Source organism: Streptopelia decaocto, assembly GCF_964273445.1.
Source record: "Streptopelia decaocto genome assembly, chromosome: 4".
Lineage (NCBI taxonomy): Eukaryota > Metazoa > Chordata > Aves > Columbiformes > Columbidae > Streptopelia > Streptopelia decaocto.
In genome coordinates, this window is record NC_138658.1 from 15,058,350 (window position 1) to 15,073,469 (window position 15,120).

A 15,120-nucleotide genomic window follows, 5' to 3' on the forward strand; every position below is an offset into this window, starting at 1 on the left:
AAACAGCTATCTGGAGAGGCGCTTAAGGAAAACTTACCTGTTTTAAAGAGAACTGACTTCCAAGAAAACCAAATACATTTGAGCAATATGCAAGTACTCATAATTCCTGGAAATAAGGAAATAATAAGACTATTATGTTCTTGTCCTCTGCCTAATACCTGCCATTTACAAATGACCCCTGCATCTGGGCCTGGGTTTTTGCACATTCTCACTAACACTTGCAATGCAGGATTTTGCACACCTGACTGCGATAGCAAAATAGCAGTAAAATATCTTATGTGATAATATGCTTTTTCTTCAATATTCTGCTCTAGAAGGTATGGCAGAAGTGAATAAGCTACATACCCAATACTACTACCTATAACCTATAAACCAAAACCTCATATGGCTCTTGGGCCAGAATGTAAACATCCATATGAACTGATGCCTTTTAATATGCCCCAGTATTGAAATTGATTGGTATTGATAGGTATAAAAATAAATAAATAGATATCGATGCTTATGAATTGATACTGGTGTCTATTGTTGATCACCATAAGTATCTATGTCTATTGAAAGATATAGGTATTGATAGGTATCAGTGCTTATCTAAATCAGCCTATCAATACCAATCAATACCTACCTATCAATAGGTATTAAAAATTATAGGTACTAAGGACTATTGCTATAGATAGGTTTCAATATCAATAGGTATAGATGCCTGTTGATACTGAAATCAGTATCAAAATCAATAGGTATAGATTACTATTGAAATCAGTAGGTTTTGAAATCAATAGATATTGATGCCTATCTGTGTCTACTGATGCCTATTGATTTCAAAGTCAGTATAGAAATTGATAGGGTATCAATGCCCGCCTTTTGATACCTATTAATTTCTGTATCAATGCCTAATGATATCAAAATCAATATTGAAATTGATATGTGTAGATGCCTGTTGATACTGAAAGCTCTTGATGCCTACTGATTTTGAGACTGGTATTGACAGGCATTGGTATTAATAAGTATTCCTTTCAATAGGTTCCATGCTCTTTCAGTGCCTATTGCTATCAAAATTGCTATTGAAATAGGTTTTGAGGCATACCAGTATTGAAATTGTTTTCAAAATCAAGAGGTACTGATAACTTATCAGTAGGTATCAATGTTTTTTGATAGATATTGCAATCAGTATTAAAAATGATAGGTATTGATGCCTACCAGTATTGGAAGGTGTTGATACAGGTATCAATGCTGGTTGGTAGGTATTGATGCATGTTGATGCCTATTGTTATCAAAAGGTAATGATGCAGAGAGGTATCAGTGCCTGTCAGTATCAAAGTTTGAAAATCGATAGGCATCAGTGGGTAGAAATGCCAGTGGATATTGAAATCAATAAGTAGGAATGCCTATTGGTAACAAAACAGGTATCAAAGTTGACAGTATTGATATCTTTACTATGCATAGAGACTTGCAAGTGGGAGTATATACAACCACTGTGTTCCCAATAATTACTGTTGGCTAGCACATTGGTAGGAACAACATTCTATTAGGCCAACCAGAAATATTTGCACTGTCCCTAATGCAAACATTTGATGAGTTTCTGCTGGTCAGTCAGGTGGAGAAGTACTGGCTTCTGCTGCTTCTTGGAACAAGCTGTTCCTGATTTTGCTGACTTTTCATCACTATTATTTCTGCAGGGTTTTATACCTTTTCATGGCAGTATTTGTCTCTGAAGTCCTTGACTGCCAACTCAAAAATTTCACAGATTTCACTTTAGTAATTTTTTTTTTAACTTCTTACTACTTTTACTTATCTTGCATTGTTTTAGCTTGCATGCTCTCAGCTCAACAATAATTTCTCTATAAAGCTAAGCCAAGGTCATAGCTCTGTGCTTTGCAGAACTTGGCCTTATACCACAGAAATCTGAACGCCTGGGCCATGGGTCTGGGTTCAAGTCACAGAGAAGAGATGGCAATGGCTCACTGTGTCAGAATTCCTGTTTGATTAGACTGACTTCTATATCCTTTAAGTTTAATGGGGATGAATGTTGAACGGTCAGACTCACCAGGAGATGTCTCACTCTTAGACAGAATGATGAATGAATTCACAACTTGGAGAATACCTTGGTGTTTTAGTGATGTTGCACACATTAAATGAAGAGCAGAATCTGATTCTGATTCTTCTTGAGACAATCTGGACTCATATACAGATATGAAATTCAGTCAGTCCCAGCATCTGTATTTTATTTATGTATCTGAAAACATGTGTCCATATTGCTACAGACAATTGCTTTTCTTTCAAAGAAAAATGCCTGAACAGTGCAACTTTCTCTTCTAACTTTACTATTTCTACCACAGTCCCATTTAAATTTCCTTAAGGTACTTTAATACTAAACAGGTATCTTGCTTGTAATCTTTTTGCCAGTCCTAAAAGGTTATTCCAAAGTTAGTAGGCTTTGTAAGATTCCTGAAGAGGTACTGGGTTATTAAATCAGGGAAAGCTTTTATGAACAGAACCCTCATGGAAAACATGCTGTTCCTTTATCTTTTTCTTAATATTAAATGGTTTCTGCATCAAATATTTCTGCTGATTTCAGGGCGCATATATGTTAATCTGTTAGTTTGGAGAGGGACTGTCCTGGTGACATGAATCTTTCGATCTTCCTTCGTTGCCTCCCTTTCGTTTGTGTTGGAGAACACAAATTGAGTTCCTTTTAAATTAAACGAAAGCAAAATGGTACAGGACCATATTTAAAGTGCTTTAACTGCCAACAGTCATTCCGTGCAGGAGACAGGAGCAGACTGAGTACAAAGCATTTCCCCTTCCATCCAGAAATACCTTTAGCATGGGGTTTTGGTTTCCAGCAACACCTATTTTGCTCTTCAGACTTGCTCTGATTATGTTGCACAACTTGCTGATGAATGCATAGCCACAATTATGCTGTCTTATCATCAACCTCAAAAAAAAAAAGTATTTAAAGTAAGGTATGAGTCGTAAAAATAGGCTTAAATAGTAGTAGCATTTTGGTACTGTTTTCAAAAGAATACCATTTTAGTAAATGACAGCCTACAAGCTCAGTTTAGACCTTGCCATCATTAATATAGCCTATTGGAAAAAACAGGTTATCAGCACAGTTTGGTGTCTTAGTCTTTAAAGCACATGTTTAATATTTAACATCTATTTAATCCTGATGCTATCAGATGTGTGTGACAGAAGTTTAGTAGGAAATTCTACTGATGGTTACCAGAGTGAAATAGAATTCGGTTCTTTCATAGCTATTCTTTGCTGAGTTAAGAGAGTAGTAGATCCCATTTTAATCGCTAAAATAAACACAAAGGACTCGTATTGAGTGAATACATTTCTGAAATGCAAGAGCGCTGTTTCTTAATGATGGTGACTTCAGTGGAGCTGTATTTGCAGACCTGAATTTCACTCATTGGCATAGCAGCACTCCAGAAAACAACTTTCCTGTTTAAAATGTTGGACTGTTTGTTTTCCCATGGTGGCTTTCCTTCTAAACTGCAAGAGTACAGACAATGTAACTCCTGCCACAGCTCACACCATGGCGTGGAGATTTGTTTTTTAAATTGCCACAGCCATTTTTCTCTGAATATTTATTACTAAAGCAAATCATATTAAACAAAAATGATTCCTACTGCAGACTGTCTCACTCTGAAGGTTGCCTTTACTATGGAGGTAGCCCAAAAATATTAACCTCATTATTTACGAATAAAATAGCAAACTCCATGTACTTTCTGAATTCTCTTTAATTATTACAAAGTGTGCAATAATTGAGAAAATGCATTCAGAGAAACATCAGCTCTACGATGCAAAGAATGAGGCCACTTCTGCATTATTTCTATGAAATGTTCCACAACTCTTATGTGACAGTTTTTTTCTGTGTACCTTTGTTAATTAAGATCAGCACATGGCCTTCCCTACAGAAATGGTTCCGGGGAGCGGAAGAAGAAAATATGCATTGACTGCTATGTATTAGGTGCCTGGACTATCATAACTCAATGAAATTGGAATAGGAGTAGTCTTTAACCAACATGGTAGAAATAGTGGTCAGAAAATAAACCCTAGCCATTCTGCTGGGTAAGCAAGTAATGGCTCACCTGGCAGAAGATAGAACTTTTAAGCTTATCTGTGTAATACCATGAAAAGAAATCTGGATTTACAGGTCTTTTGCTACCCACATTTGGAATGGGGAAAACAAGTACTCCAGCTGAGAAGTGAGGAGAAGTTAATGTTTGGTGGGTCTTCTGTTTCAGAGAAGCAGCTCTGTGTAGAATAGGGAGAATTGTATACTTCTTGCAGGACTTTACTCTTGGACACTTTTTGGACTATTTAGAGAATCAGGTATGTATGTACATGGGTGTATTTAGTATACAAGACATTTTTAAAAGCTAAATCTGCAAACTGCTTGTGCTTCCTGAAGTGGAGATTTGCAGCTATTAAGTTGCACAGAGAGTTAAGGATCAGTTTGCTTCAGTAGCCATGTGTCCTGAAGAAATGAGCTGAGAATCAGCGTGTCCTGAAACAGAGATGTAGAAAAGGGCCTATTTTAAGAAAGGTGAGTATTGGTTGATTCAGGACAGCAGTTGGACTAGGAAGTCTCATGAAAGGGTGACTGATATAGAGCTAGTGAGTGCTCTGGAAATGTACCAAAGATGCCAAAGAAAGAATACTTAAGCCTGTTCAAACCAAGCGAGCCTAGAGACACGGAGACTAAATATGGAGGGCTGAAACCAGCAGCTTGATGAATGTCTAGACAGCTGTTTCAGACCGTGACATGTTTGTAACACCGAGCTGGATGGAGAAATCCAAATCTCATTCAGTCACAGGGTACTCACCCACTGTGAAAACCAGCAAGGCTCCCTGGCACAAAAATTGCTTCAGAAAGAGGGTGCTCTTGCTCAAGGAACCGCGCGGCCTTTAGTAACTAGGGGACCACCAGTGTGATGCTTCTGCGTGGCCACCAGCTTCCAAGTGACTCCTGTCTCTTGCTGCTGTTGCAGCTGCTGAGAGGAACAGCTGCCAGGAAGGGAAACAACATAAACAAACATCCATGAGGATCAGGAGAAGAAGAAATAAGAAGCATTAAAATGAAAGAAAAGACGCAAGGCAGGTTTTCCTCAATTAATGTAAGAATTTTGATGAGGAAACTTTATATTGACTAAGCAGAGTGACCTTTGAGGGAATGTATGATTTGTGTTTTGGCAGCTGGATCTAGCTTGTGATTTCTGGTGCAGAATTACTCTGAAAAGTTCTATTTACTTTGTGTATGTAGATTATACATATATTAGTAAAATGCTGTTGTGCTTTAGTTACCTATTCGTAGGAAGGGATGGCTCATCAGATTTTGGGTTCAAGCTAGTGCATTTTCCAGGAAAATCTGTACAGCAAGCTCCTGCTTCGAAGTAAGAAAATAAATTGCAGATTGTTTTCTTAGATAGTTGAAGTTTGATATATCTAATGAGCAATTTTCTCCTGAAAATGTTAGTGCTGTGGTCTGTATAAATGAAATTATTTAGTTCACCTACTATTTTTGCTGTTTACCAGAGGGCTTTTTGCTCATTCCAGAAAGGTTTAGTATAATCACGGCATAGATTTGGATATTACAGTAAAAACACTACAATGGTATGGAGGACCTGGAGTGAAGTAGTTCAAATGTTCTGTTGTTTTGGTTATCAATTACTGTTCTGTTTTCATTTTAGTTGCATGGGATGTAAGTGGTTTGATTCATTTGACCTTTAATTCCAAGTATGAAGGCTGGCATCAACAGGCACAAAAGAAGGGCTTTGACCTTGTATCTTGTGGCAAATTTAACATTTCACAGAGTATTCCAAGAAGATTCTAAAAATTGTGTCCCAAAATTGGGGTAAAAGAGATCAACTTTTATATTTGATGTCTTTTTCCTTCCAGAACTGCTACTGTAACACTAGAACAGAAAAATTAGTCATTCCTCAGTCTGGCACCTAAAACGGTGAAAAATAAGGCTGCCTCTCCCTATGAAATGCAGCAATCAGCAGTTCTTACATAGATGAAAAAAGGGAAAAACATCAGGAAATGAGGGCATTCCAAACTCCGGATCATACATTCTGCACATTCACTAAGGGACACGCTGTGGTTTGTCATTTACCACAAAATAGCTGTGGAATTGCCCTTTATGTATGATCCCTTCTCTTTGTGTGTGTGTGTGTTTGGGTTTGGTTTTTTTGTTTGGTTTTTGTTTGTTTGTGTTTTGTTGTTGTTGTTTGAGGTTTTTTTTGGGGGGGTGCAGTGTTTTGGTGGTGCATTTTGGTTTTCGTTTTTTTGTATGCGAGAGGAAGACGTCGTGCTCCAATGTCCTGTACTCTTATAGTACATGAAAAATGAACGCAAATAATCTTTTTTTCAAAATCCAAATAGAGCTCCAAATATATAAGAGAATATTTTTATAAGATTATTTTGGATTATCAGGAAATATGTGTATTTTCTAAATTAACAAAAATGGATATACATTTTAAATACACTGACTGTGGTGAGAATTCCTGTATATGTCCTCTTGTCTTTGTGAATATAAAAATATATCAGCACACAGAACATGGTACAAGGACTGATTAGGGAACATCAAAAGGGATGTGATGTAGTGGTGAACTTGGCAGTGTTGGGTATGATGATCTTGATGATCTTGAAGGTCTTTTGCAACCTAACTGATTCTATGAAAAGGAGAACTATAATATTTCCTAAACATTTAAATTCAAATCATTTGTACATAGTTTTCTTTTTTTTTTTTTTTTTAAACAATAATTAATTGCCTGGGGCACATGGCTTATGAAGTTGCCTAATTTTATGTATGATAATAGTCTAGTTGATGCCTTTGGACCTAAATGTGTGTAAACCAGTGTTTGTGGAGGTACTGGGTCTGCCTGGCAGGCAGTTAACTTTCTTCATAGCAGCCTCTATGGTAGTGAAAATACTGCACCGAAAAACTGTTGGTTTTGCTTTGTTTTCAAGCAAAATAACATTCTAATTTTTTAACCACTTGGGATCTGAGCTTTGATTTTTTTTCTTTTGCATTATTTTATACAAGAAAAGAGAAAAATGAATTAGCAGAGCAGCTTTATCCCAAAAGTTATTATGAGCTTACAATTCCCTCTAACAAGATTTTATAGAAAGATAACAAATCAGTACATATTACAGTTATTAGTGTTAATGTGATACATTAAAACAATTAAACTATTTAAATGTTAGTTTTTATAAATCATACTTTTCTAGAAGACTCCACATATGAAGTTCAGATTGAATTTGCAAATATCTATGTGCTTTATTGTTGCTTTCTGTGGGCTGCTTCTGGTTTTATCATAATGCAAAGCTGCACTGGGATGTTCTGATTGCCCTCTGAAGGTTCCCCAAAGCTCGGGCTGCTTGTTCATTCATGCACATGTCTATGAAGTTCTTCTCTTGGACTTATCTCACTAATCTCAATGCAATAGAAATATCTCTTGATTTCCACTGTGCTAGTGAGATCACAACTTTTGTCCTTTTATGATCCTCTTTGTCACTAGAAAAAAAACAATATTGGGAGGGCTTCTCTGAATGGAAAAGCAGCAAATTGCTGGTGACATAGCCATTGGTTGCCCCAGGAGTACGTGCTGCATCCTTCAGTTTAATTTTCTTAATATATGTAATTAATTAAGCAACTACAAAGTGATAGAAATGTATTTGTGGATTCAGTCTCTGTAAATTACTGATAAGCAGTTTGATACTGCAGGATGTTAGTGCTTTCTCTGTGGGAATGATGATTTCTAATGCCTCAGCAGTCATTTGTGAAGCTCATCATGTTTACCTATTAAAATGAAGTCATTACATTTTGCTGCAGAAATGTTAGAATGCTCTTGGTATTACCTGTATTTAGTTGTGAACTTCTGATCGTAATAGGAGCTGAATGTTTAGCTGAATCTTGGTGGACAGGACCCTGTGTTACAGGTAGATACTCTTTTAACTTTAGAGGGTGTCTGCAGAGACATGGAGGATTCAGCTGAAGTATCAGCAGTTAATTAAGCGGTGCGTGGTGCATGGCATTCTACAAACTGGAATTTAACAGAATTACTTCTTTTTTCCTTTCTTTTAAAGCCTCACATACTTGATCTTTCTCAAGTTGCAGTCTTCTGCACAGCAGCCCTATGAGGCAATTTTTAAGAGTGATGCATTTTATGGAAGACAAGGCATTAAGGTTTCTTCTTAGTAACTTGCTTTGTAAACATTTGGTATGGACGCTTCTGTGTAATGTCACTGGAGAGCAGAGCGCTACTCATGAGGATCAGTGACTTCAGGGTTAAAATAAGTATTTTCAACAAAGGTGAAGAGTGGTCTCCTAAAGGGTGGAAATAATTTAAAATACCTGAGCTGAATACCTAGAACTTGTCTAGAAACAGCTTTAGTACGTGCAGGTGCTAGGCCTATGTTGTGTGCCCACACTGGAGGCAGCTTCAATAGCTACATGTGCAGCTACTGAGTCTGCATGCACAAATGATAAATTTTTGAATATGAAAACCCATAGAACAAAATTCAGAGGCTAAAGAATTTTCATGAGTAGACTCAAGACTGAGCCTTCCTCCTTTCCTATGCAGCATTCTTGCTGTTTTTCTTCCCTCAAACTGTTTCAAGGAAACTGATAATTTAGCTCGAGCCCAGGCACATGGTTCTTAGTGTCATCTGTACCCAAGAGATAACAGTGACGTAACCTTCATGCGAAGAAAAAAAAATTGCAAATTTACTTGTTCTTTTTCTTGAGGAAATTCATGTGGTTTGATGCCATTGTTAAGCAGTGTAACATACAAACCTCACCTCTTAGAACACATATTATTTAGTTATTTATTGCAAGCTATGGCCTATACATACAGGAGTTTTTCCTGTATGTGGAACAAAATGATTTCTCAATAGGGAAGGGTAAGCTGAACATAGTGATGTTACAAATAGAGGTTAAAAATACAAAAAAGTGAAGACATTTTAGTTAGTGTTCTAAGTCTGTAGCATGTCCAGCATAAGTCTTATGCAAGCCTCAGACCTAAAATATTAGTGTTCTTTTAAAAAATGAGCATTAAGAGTTTTTTTTCTTGCAGTTTTTGAAAAGTGGTATAGTCAGAACAAAATGATGAAGTACAAAAATATGAGATATAATGATTTAGCCAAAAACTTGAGCTGAGCTGTGTGTTCTCCATCTCTTTTATTGAAGTTGAGGCATTGTGCAAGAGGACAAAAAGTCATGAAGCGGGATGAGAACAAGCAGGCCCTTTGGCTCTGCAGCACTGTTGCGAAATTCAGCTTGGATTAAGTGGAAGCATCTAACTAAACGGTAGCCCTAGACAATCGCATCTGGCTTCATTCTAAATAAGTTTAGATTCTTCCAGAGCCAGAATTTGCTGAACTACAGTTTTAGTGTTAGACATCAAAGTCCTTTGAGAACCTAGTCTCAGTAACCTAGCATATTTTTGGCTTTACTTGTGTTTAATTCTCTCAGACCAGGCCTAAATTTTCACAGGGTTAAATGTATCTATATTTGTGCTATGACGTGTCAAAAGGATTAGTGTCACAAACACCTTGCTAAATATTTTTTCATTTGGTGCATATGCTGGAAATGACATGCAGCTTTTAAACCCTCTGTTAACTACTACATCATTTGATGTTCAGGTTGAGATGGTGGTCTTCAGTTGGGGTAAAATGTATTGTTTGATACATCAGTGTATTTTAAAATATCACACAGTTTGAATGACAATGACTATATGGAATTATCTGTAATTATAAAACGTGGACCCAGGAAATATCCTTGTTCCACAGAAGTTAATGGCATAAACACTCATCCCCAGTTAAAAGAGAAATTTAACTCATGCTTTTGGTTTCAATGGTTGCTTACAAACTGTATGTATGTTAAAGGAGTTTTTAAAATAAAACAAATATCAATGACTTCTTCCCTTAACTGGGCTTAGAGATTTCCTGACTGTGAGACACTTGCAAAAGCGAAGTGTTCATGTGTGCATGTTGTAGAAAAGGATTTTGTGTGTATTTTGTAGCTTGATTTTCTGGACTGCAATTTTTTTCATGGAAAAATATAGAATTGAGGGTATTGGTGATCTTTGGCAACTTTAAAAGAATTTGAAACATTTAACCAGCCAATATTAATTATATTCTGAAGGGTAACCAGCTTATGGTTAATGGGGCTCCCTCACTGGGGCAGTATGTGACAGAAGTACTCATTTTCAAGAGCTATTCAATCTGTTCACATGAAAAGATGGGGCTTATGAAGTTGGTGATCTTGATCTCTTATTCCATTGACCAAGGTTTGGGACCTTTTTGCTGCCACTGGTTTCCTTCACTGAAATGGAACTCCAGCAGACAAGCTAACTGGAATGTCCGAGACGTGTGGCAGGCACTGCTGAGTGCACAATACTTGCAACACTTTGTTAAGGCAGTCATGAAAGATGCTTAATTTCCTTAAAAAGGGGGGGGGACCCCAAAGAACACACATGAGCAGCTTTTTGAAAAGCACAAAATAAACATGTAAAGGTAGAGCTATTGCTCTGAGATCCAGCGTCAGCTTGTTGGGAAAAGAAAAATGTCTGTGCTCCCTCTGTGCATCTCTGCCCATCAGTCAATATGTGCATTATTACAGATGTTACTGATCCAAAGCACTCCACCGGAGAGCCAGCACAAGTTGTACTCTGGCATGGGACTGTCTACTACAGAGCTGGCACTCTTTCAGGCTTGCCTGAACTTACCATCTGTAACCTTTTTTTTAAATCTCCCTTTGTGTGCTGTGGCTCAAGACTCTGCCTGGCTCTCTTAAGTAGTTGGGGCCATTTCCAGAAGAGATCTGAGACATTGGGGGTTCACCTTTAGCTTTGGCTGAGGTCAGAGATGCTGCTGTGGTTGGCTGAATATTTGAGAAGCCAAGTAGGCTGGAACTGTGGTTTTGGCAGTTACATAAGGGTACGTGTGCTCACTGCAGGATGTGCCCGTTCCTCCTCTACAGATACTAGATTACAGGCGGTTGGCACGTTTACTTTGCCCCAGTACTGGTGCTTCTACGTGAAGAAAGCAACCTGCCTCAGATTGTCAAAGAAACATAAATGCGCAATAGTTTAAAAGCATGCCCTGGATAAAAGAGATTCTTTCCTGCCTTGTGCAATTTGAGGAGCAAACATAGATGTTTACCCTGTGCCAAAATCTGCCCACATAAGCACATCAGACTTTTTTTTTTATGCTGTTCTGGAAGGTCAGAGACTATTTTGTTTGCTGCAGGGTTGTTTTTTTTTTTTGCTTAGTGAAGCAAGGTTCACAGGAGCCAGAGTAATGATTTGATTTCCAAGTTTTCTTCATTCTTCACTGTGGGCTTAGTTAAATACATCTGTGGCAGTCTTGGTTTTGAGCAGCAGCAAAAAACGGTAACTTCTAAATAAGCAATAAACTCCTTTGTATCATTTAAAAAATGTAACTTCAGAATTACTCTTATGAGTGGTATGAAATGACTCAAGGGCTGTTTATATCCTGAGTGCTTGCATTATGTGCACTGAAAATCCACTGTGCAGCTGTTTGAGGTTTTGCCTCTGAACATCTTGATGTACAAAGACTCTGCCACCTCCTGTAACTCTCACAGCTCTTCTAGAGTCTGAAGCAGAAATTTGGGGTCAGACACATCCGGTGTACAAATGCACTGTTAAGGATACTTGACCCTTTACATTGTGTTTGTTTCAAACAGCCCTGAAGGATCACACAGCTGTAATGTGTTCAGACTGAATCATGAGATTGAGTCTCCTCACTTTGCCAGGGGCAGTTTTCATTTGTATCTCTTTACTATTTTGTCTCAATGTCTTATTTGCCAAATAGATAATAATTTTCTACCTGATAAGGGTGCTGTGGCTTTTCTTGTGTTTGTGAATTTTTTGCGGGGTGTGTATTTCTGATAAGCTCCTAGCAACGCGGAAGCACAGCCGTGTGAATTGTGGTGTTTTGGCTATGTATTAATGCCGGCCAGTTACAGAGGCAGTCAGCGAGGGCCATTTGCTGTGAGGTTATGTGGCCCATTGATAATGTGGGATAAACTGCCTTGTTTATCCTGATACGTCCCTGTCTTTTTTGGGCGATGAGAGATGGAGGGAGACAGGTTAGCAAAGGAGTCAGCTTCCCATGCTGTGTACATCTTTTATCCTGGATATCCTGACCCTCTTGTTCCTAGTCCTTTTTGGTAGTGTTGAACCTCTGAATATATATAATACTGAAATGGAAGTACATGAGACAGCTTTTATTGCATTTATGCTGATTAAAACTTTCTAAACTGTTTCTTTGTGTGTGCTCATGCAGTGAAACTTGTAGAAAAGCTCAGCAATCAATATTGCCACAAGAAAAAAAGACATTTATTTTAGTTTTCTCAATCATTTTTCCTCTCTGTTAAACACCTAATAACTTAATTTCTAAAACATAGAATTGGCAAAGGAAAATAGCTCAAGTAAACAACAGTTACCTGTTTGTTTGGCTAGCATTTTATTTAGAAGTAATGGCTTCTTTACACCTTTGTTGCCTTATATGTGTGTACTATTGAGGTAAAATTTAATATTTGAGGTAGGTTTCAGGACAACTGCATCTGAAATCAGTGGATCCCTAATTATTTATGGAGAAAATTTACCCTTTGTCAGAATTATGATTGACACATCCCCTAAAGTGGATTTCAAGCATGGAAACTGATAAGTGGGTAAACTGGGGAAAGTGAGCTATACCTGTTGGGGATAAGCAGAATTATCTCCTCTGCATTGCAACTTATAGATAATTGTCCTAGGTACATTTTCTGCCATGGAGGGTGTATGATTTCTTGGCCTTTGTGGCAGACCTCAGTTTCATGGTCTGGAAACAGCTTTGAATTCAAGGAACTGTGAGTCATTGCATTTGGAAGAGGCTGAGGAGGGACCACAAAGAGAAGCAACTCTGGGGCGATTCCATAAAGTACCAAGTGGAACCCCAAAGGGCCACATGGGAAACTACAAAGCTACTTCCAAGGTTTCTGCACTTTCCAGAGATGTTACCACAAGCTGCTCTGAGTAATTTCAACAGCTGATTTTTTAATCTTTTTAATTTTTTTTTTCTGACTCTTCAGGGATCCAAAGTTGAAGTTGGCTTTTTTTTTTTTAAAGTCATTTTGGCACTAGGCTGTTACTGAAAAAAGAAATTGATTTTTGTTGTGCTTCCGCAATAAACTGGTACCACTATTCCGCTTTTAGCAACCGGTTATCAAGACACACTCTGTAATCAAAAAATCTGTGATCAGATTCTTCTGAACTTTTCTGGGACTCTTGTCACAGCATTTCATACATGATTTCTACCTGCACAAAGACAATTTAATATTGAAGTTCATTTAATTAGCCAGTGTAATGTTGCTTGATGAGCTGCCATATAGGCACATGTATATACTTCAACTGAGATTTGATCTGCAGCTACTGAACTCTCACTTGCCTGAGGTTTCCACAATCCATTCTTCTTGTACTATAGGGCATTACCTTGGCTGCTAATTACTTCTCTCATAATGTATAAAACTGTGTTGTTTACCTAAAAGGTGATGCAGCAGCTTCGCCCTGCTTAAGTCACAGGCCTGCAAGTTAACTGCCTGCTTGTAGTTGTTCCCCTGAGGTTCTTGTTCTACTGGTTTGCTGGCAGCTTCTGTTTCTCAATTAGAATAATTTGGAAACACAATTTCAGTAGCTATACTTTTAGATTTTGGAATTTATTAAGTTTTACCTATTAGGCATGTCTGTTCCCACTTCACTTTTAGATGAATATACCACGTCAGCAGTTGCATATCCATGCAATGACTGTGTCTGACTTGCAAAAATATTTTAAGATATCTGTGTGCAAAATGTCATGGAGTTATACTTTGTACTGTGTTATGTGCTACAGATCAGGCCAAAGGAGAGAATATCGTTTAATCATTAGAAACCTTGGATTGAGAGGCATGACTTTTGGTTTCTATTCTTGGTTTTAATGCTGACTTAACATGTGACTTGTGCAAGTGATTTAACCTTTGTATGCCTCTGCCTACCCACATATAAAATTAATATTATAATCTCTACTTCTCAAGTTTTGTCAGTAAAAAGACTACACTAGTCTGTCTGTTGCAAGCACCGTGTTTCATAACATGTTAAATATAACATCTGCACCTCTCTTCAGCCTCATCTCTTAATGGCACAGTTTCTACTCATTAGGGTACTGGCTCATGCACCCAGTTAGTGACCTCTCACAACAACTGCACTTCAATAAAACAAAGGAACTATTAACCAAAAGAATGAGGCTTGTAAGCATAGGAGAACGCGCATCTTTGGAGTATGGCCTGTGAATCTGCATATCACTCCCACAAGCAATCCTGGTAGCTGTAAACCTCAGCTTCAGATTAAAAAGGCAAAATATACTACCTGAGTTCAGTCTTTTTGACCCCTAATCCAGACACACCAAAATTCAGTGCTTGTAGATAAGAAGGAAGAAAAAGCCAGAACACCAGTTATTTTTTTATGCATAATCTTGTGGTCAGGTGATGTGTTGCTGTAAATGATATACGTGGATTAGACAAAACTGTGACAACTGTGTTCCTCTATGGTCCATACATTTTTTTTTTCTGCAGGAGCTAAAAATATTACACATATGCAATCTATAAGTGGTATAGATTTACGTATGCACGAGTAAAAATATTTTTCCCCTTACTCTCAAGTGAGTAGACCAGCTAGAGACAAAATGGACCTCAAGAGAACTCTGTCCTACTCTGCATCTGACTTATCTCTCTGCAATGCACACATCTCTCACAGGAGATGTGAAAGCTCTCTGGAAGTTCTTACTCTGGAAGATTAAGTACAAGCCAAAATCTTGACAGTGCTGGTTTGGCTCCACACTGTGTTCTTCCCATCACGTTCTTAGCCTTCAAAATAAAGAAGGAGAAAATGGAAGTAGAAGTTCTTTGGCTCTTTTGGATCCAGTTTCTAAGAACTGCTTTGAGTTTTAAGTGATATGTGGGCTAAGTTTAACAGTGGGGAAACTCAACTTCATTAGCTCTGTCTTCATGTGCAGAGACTCTGCAAGGACCAGTGGAAAAGATTCCAAGTGTAAAAAATGAGTATTATCACC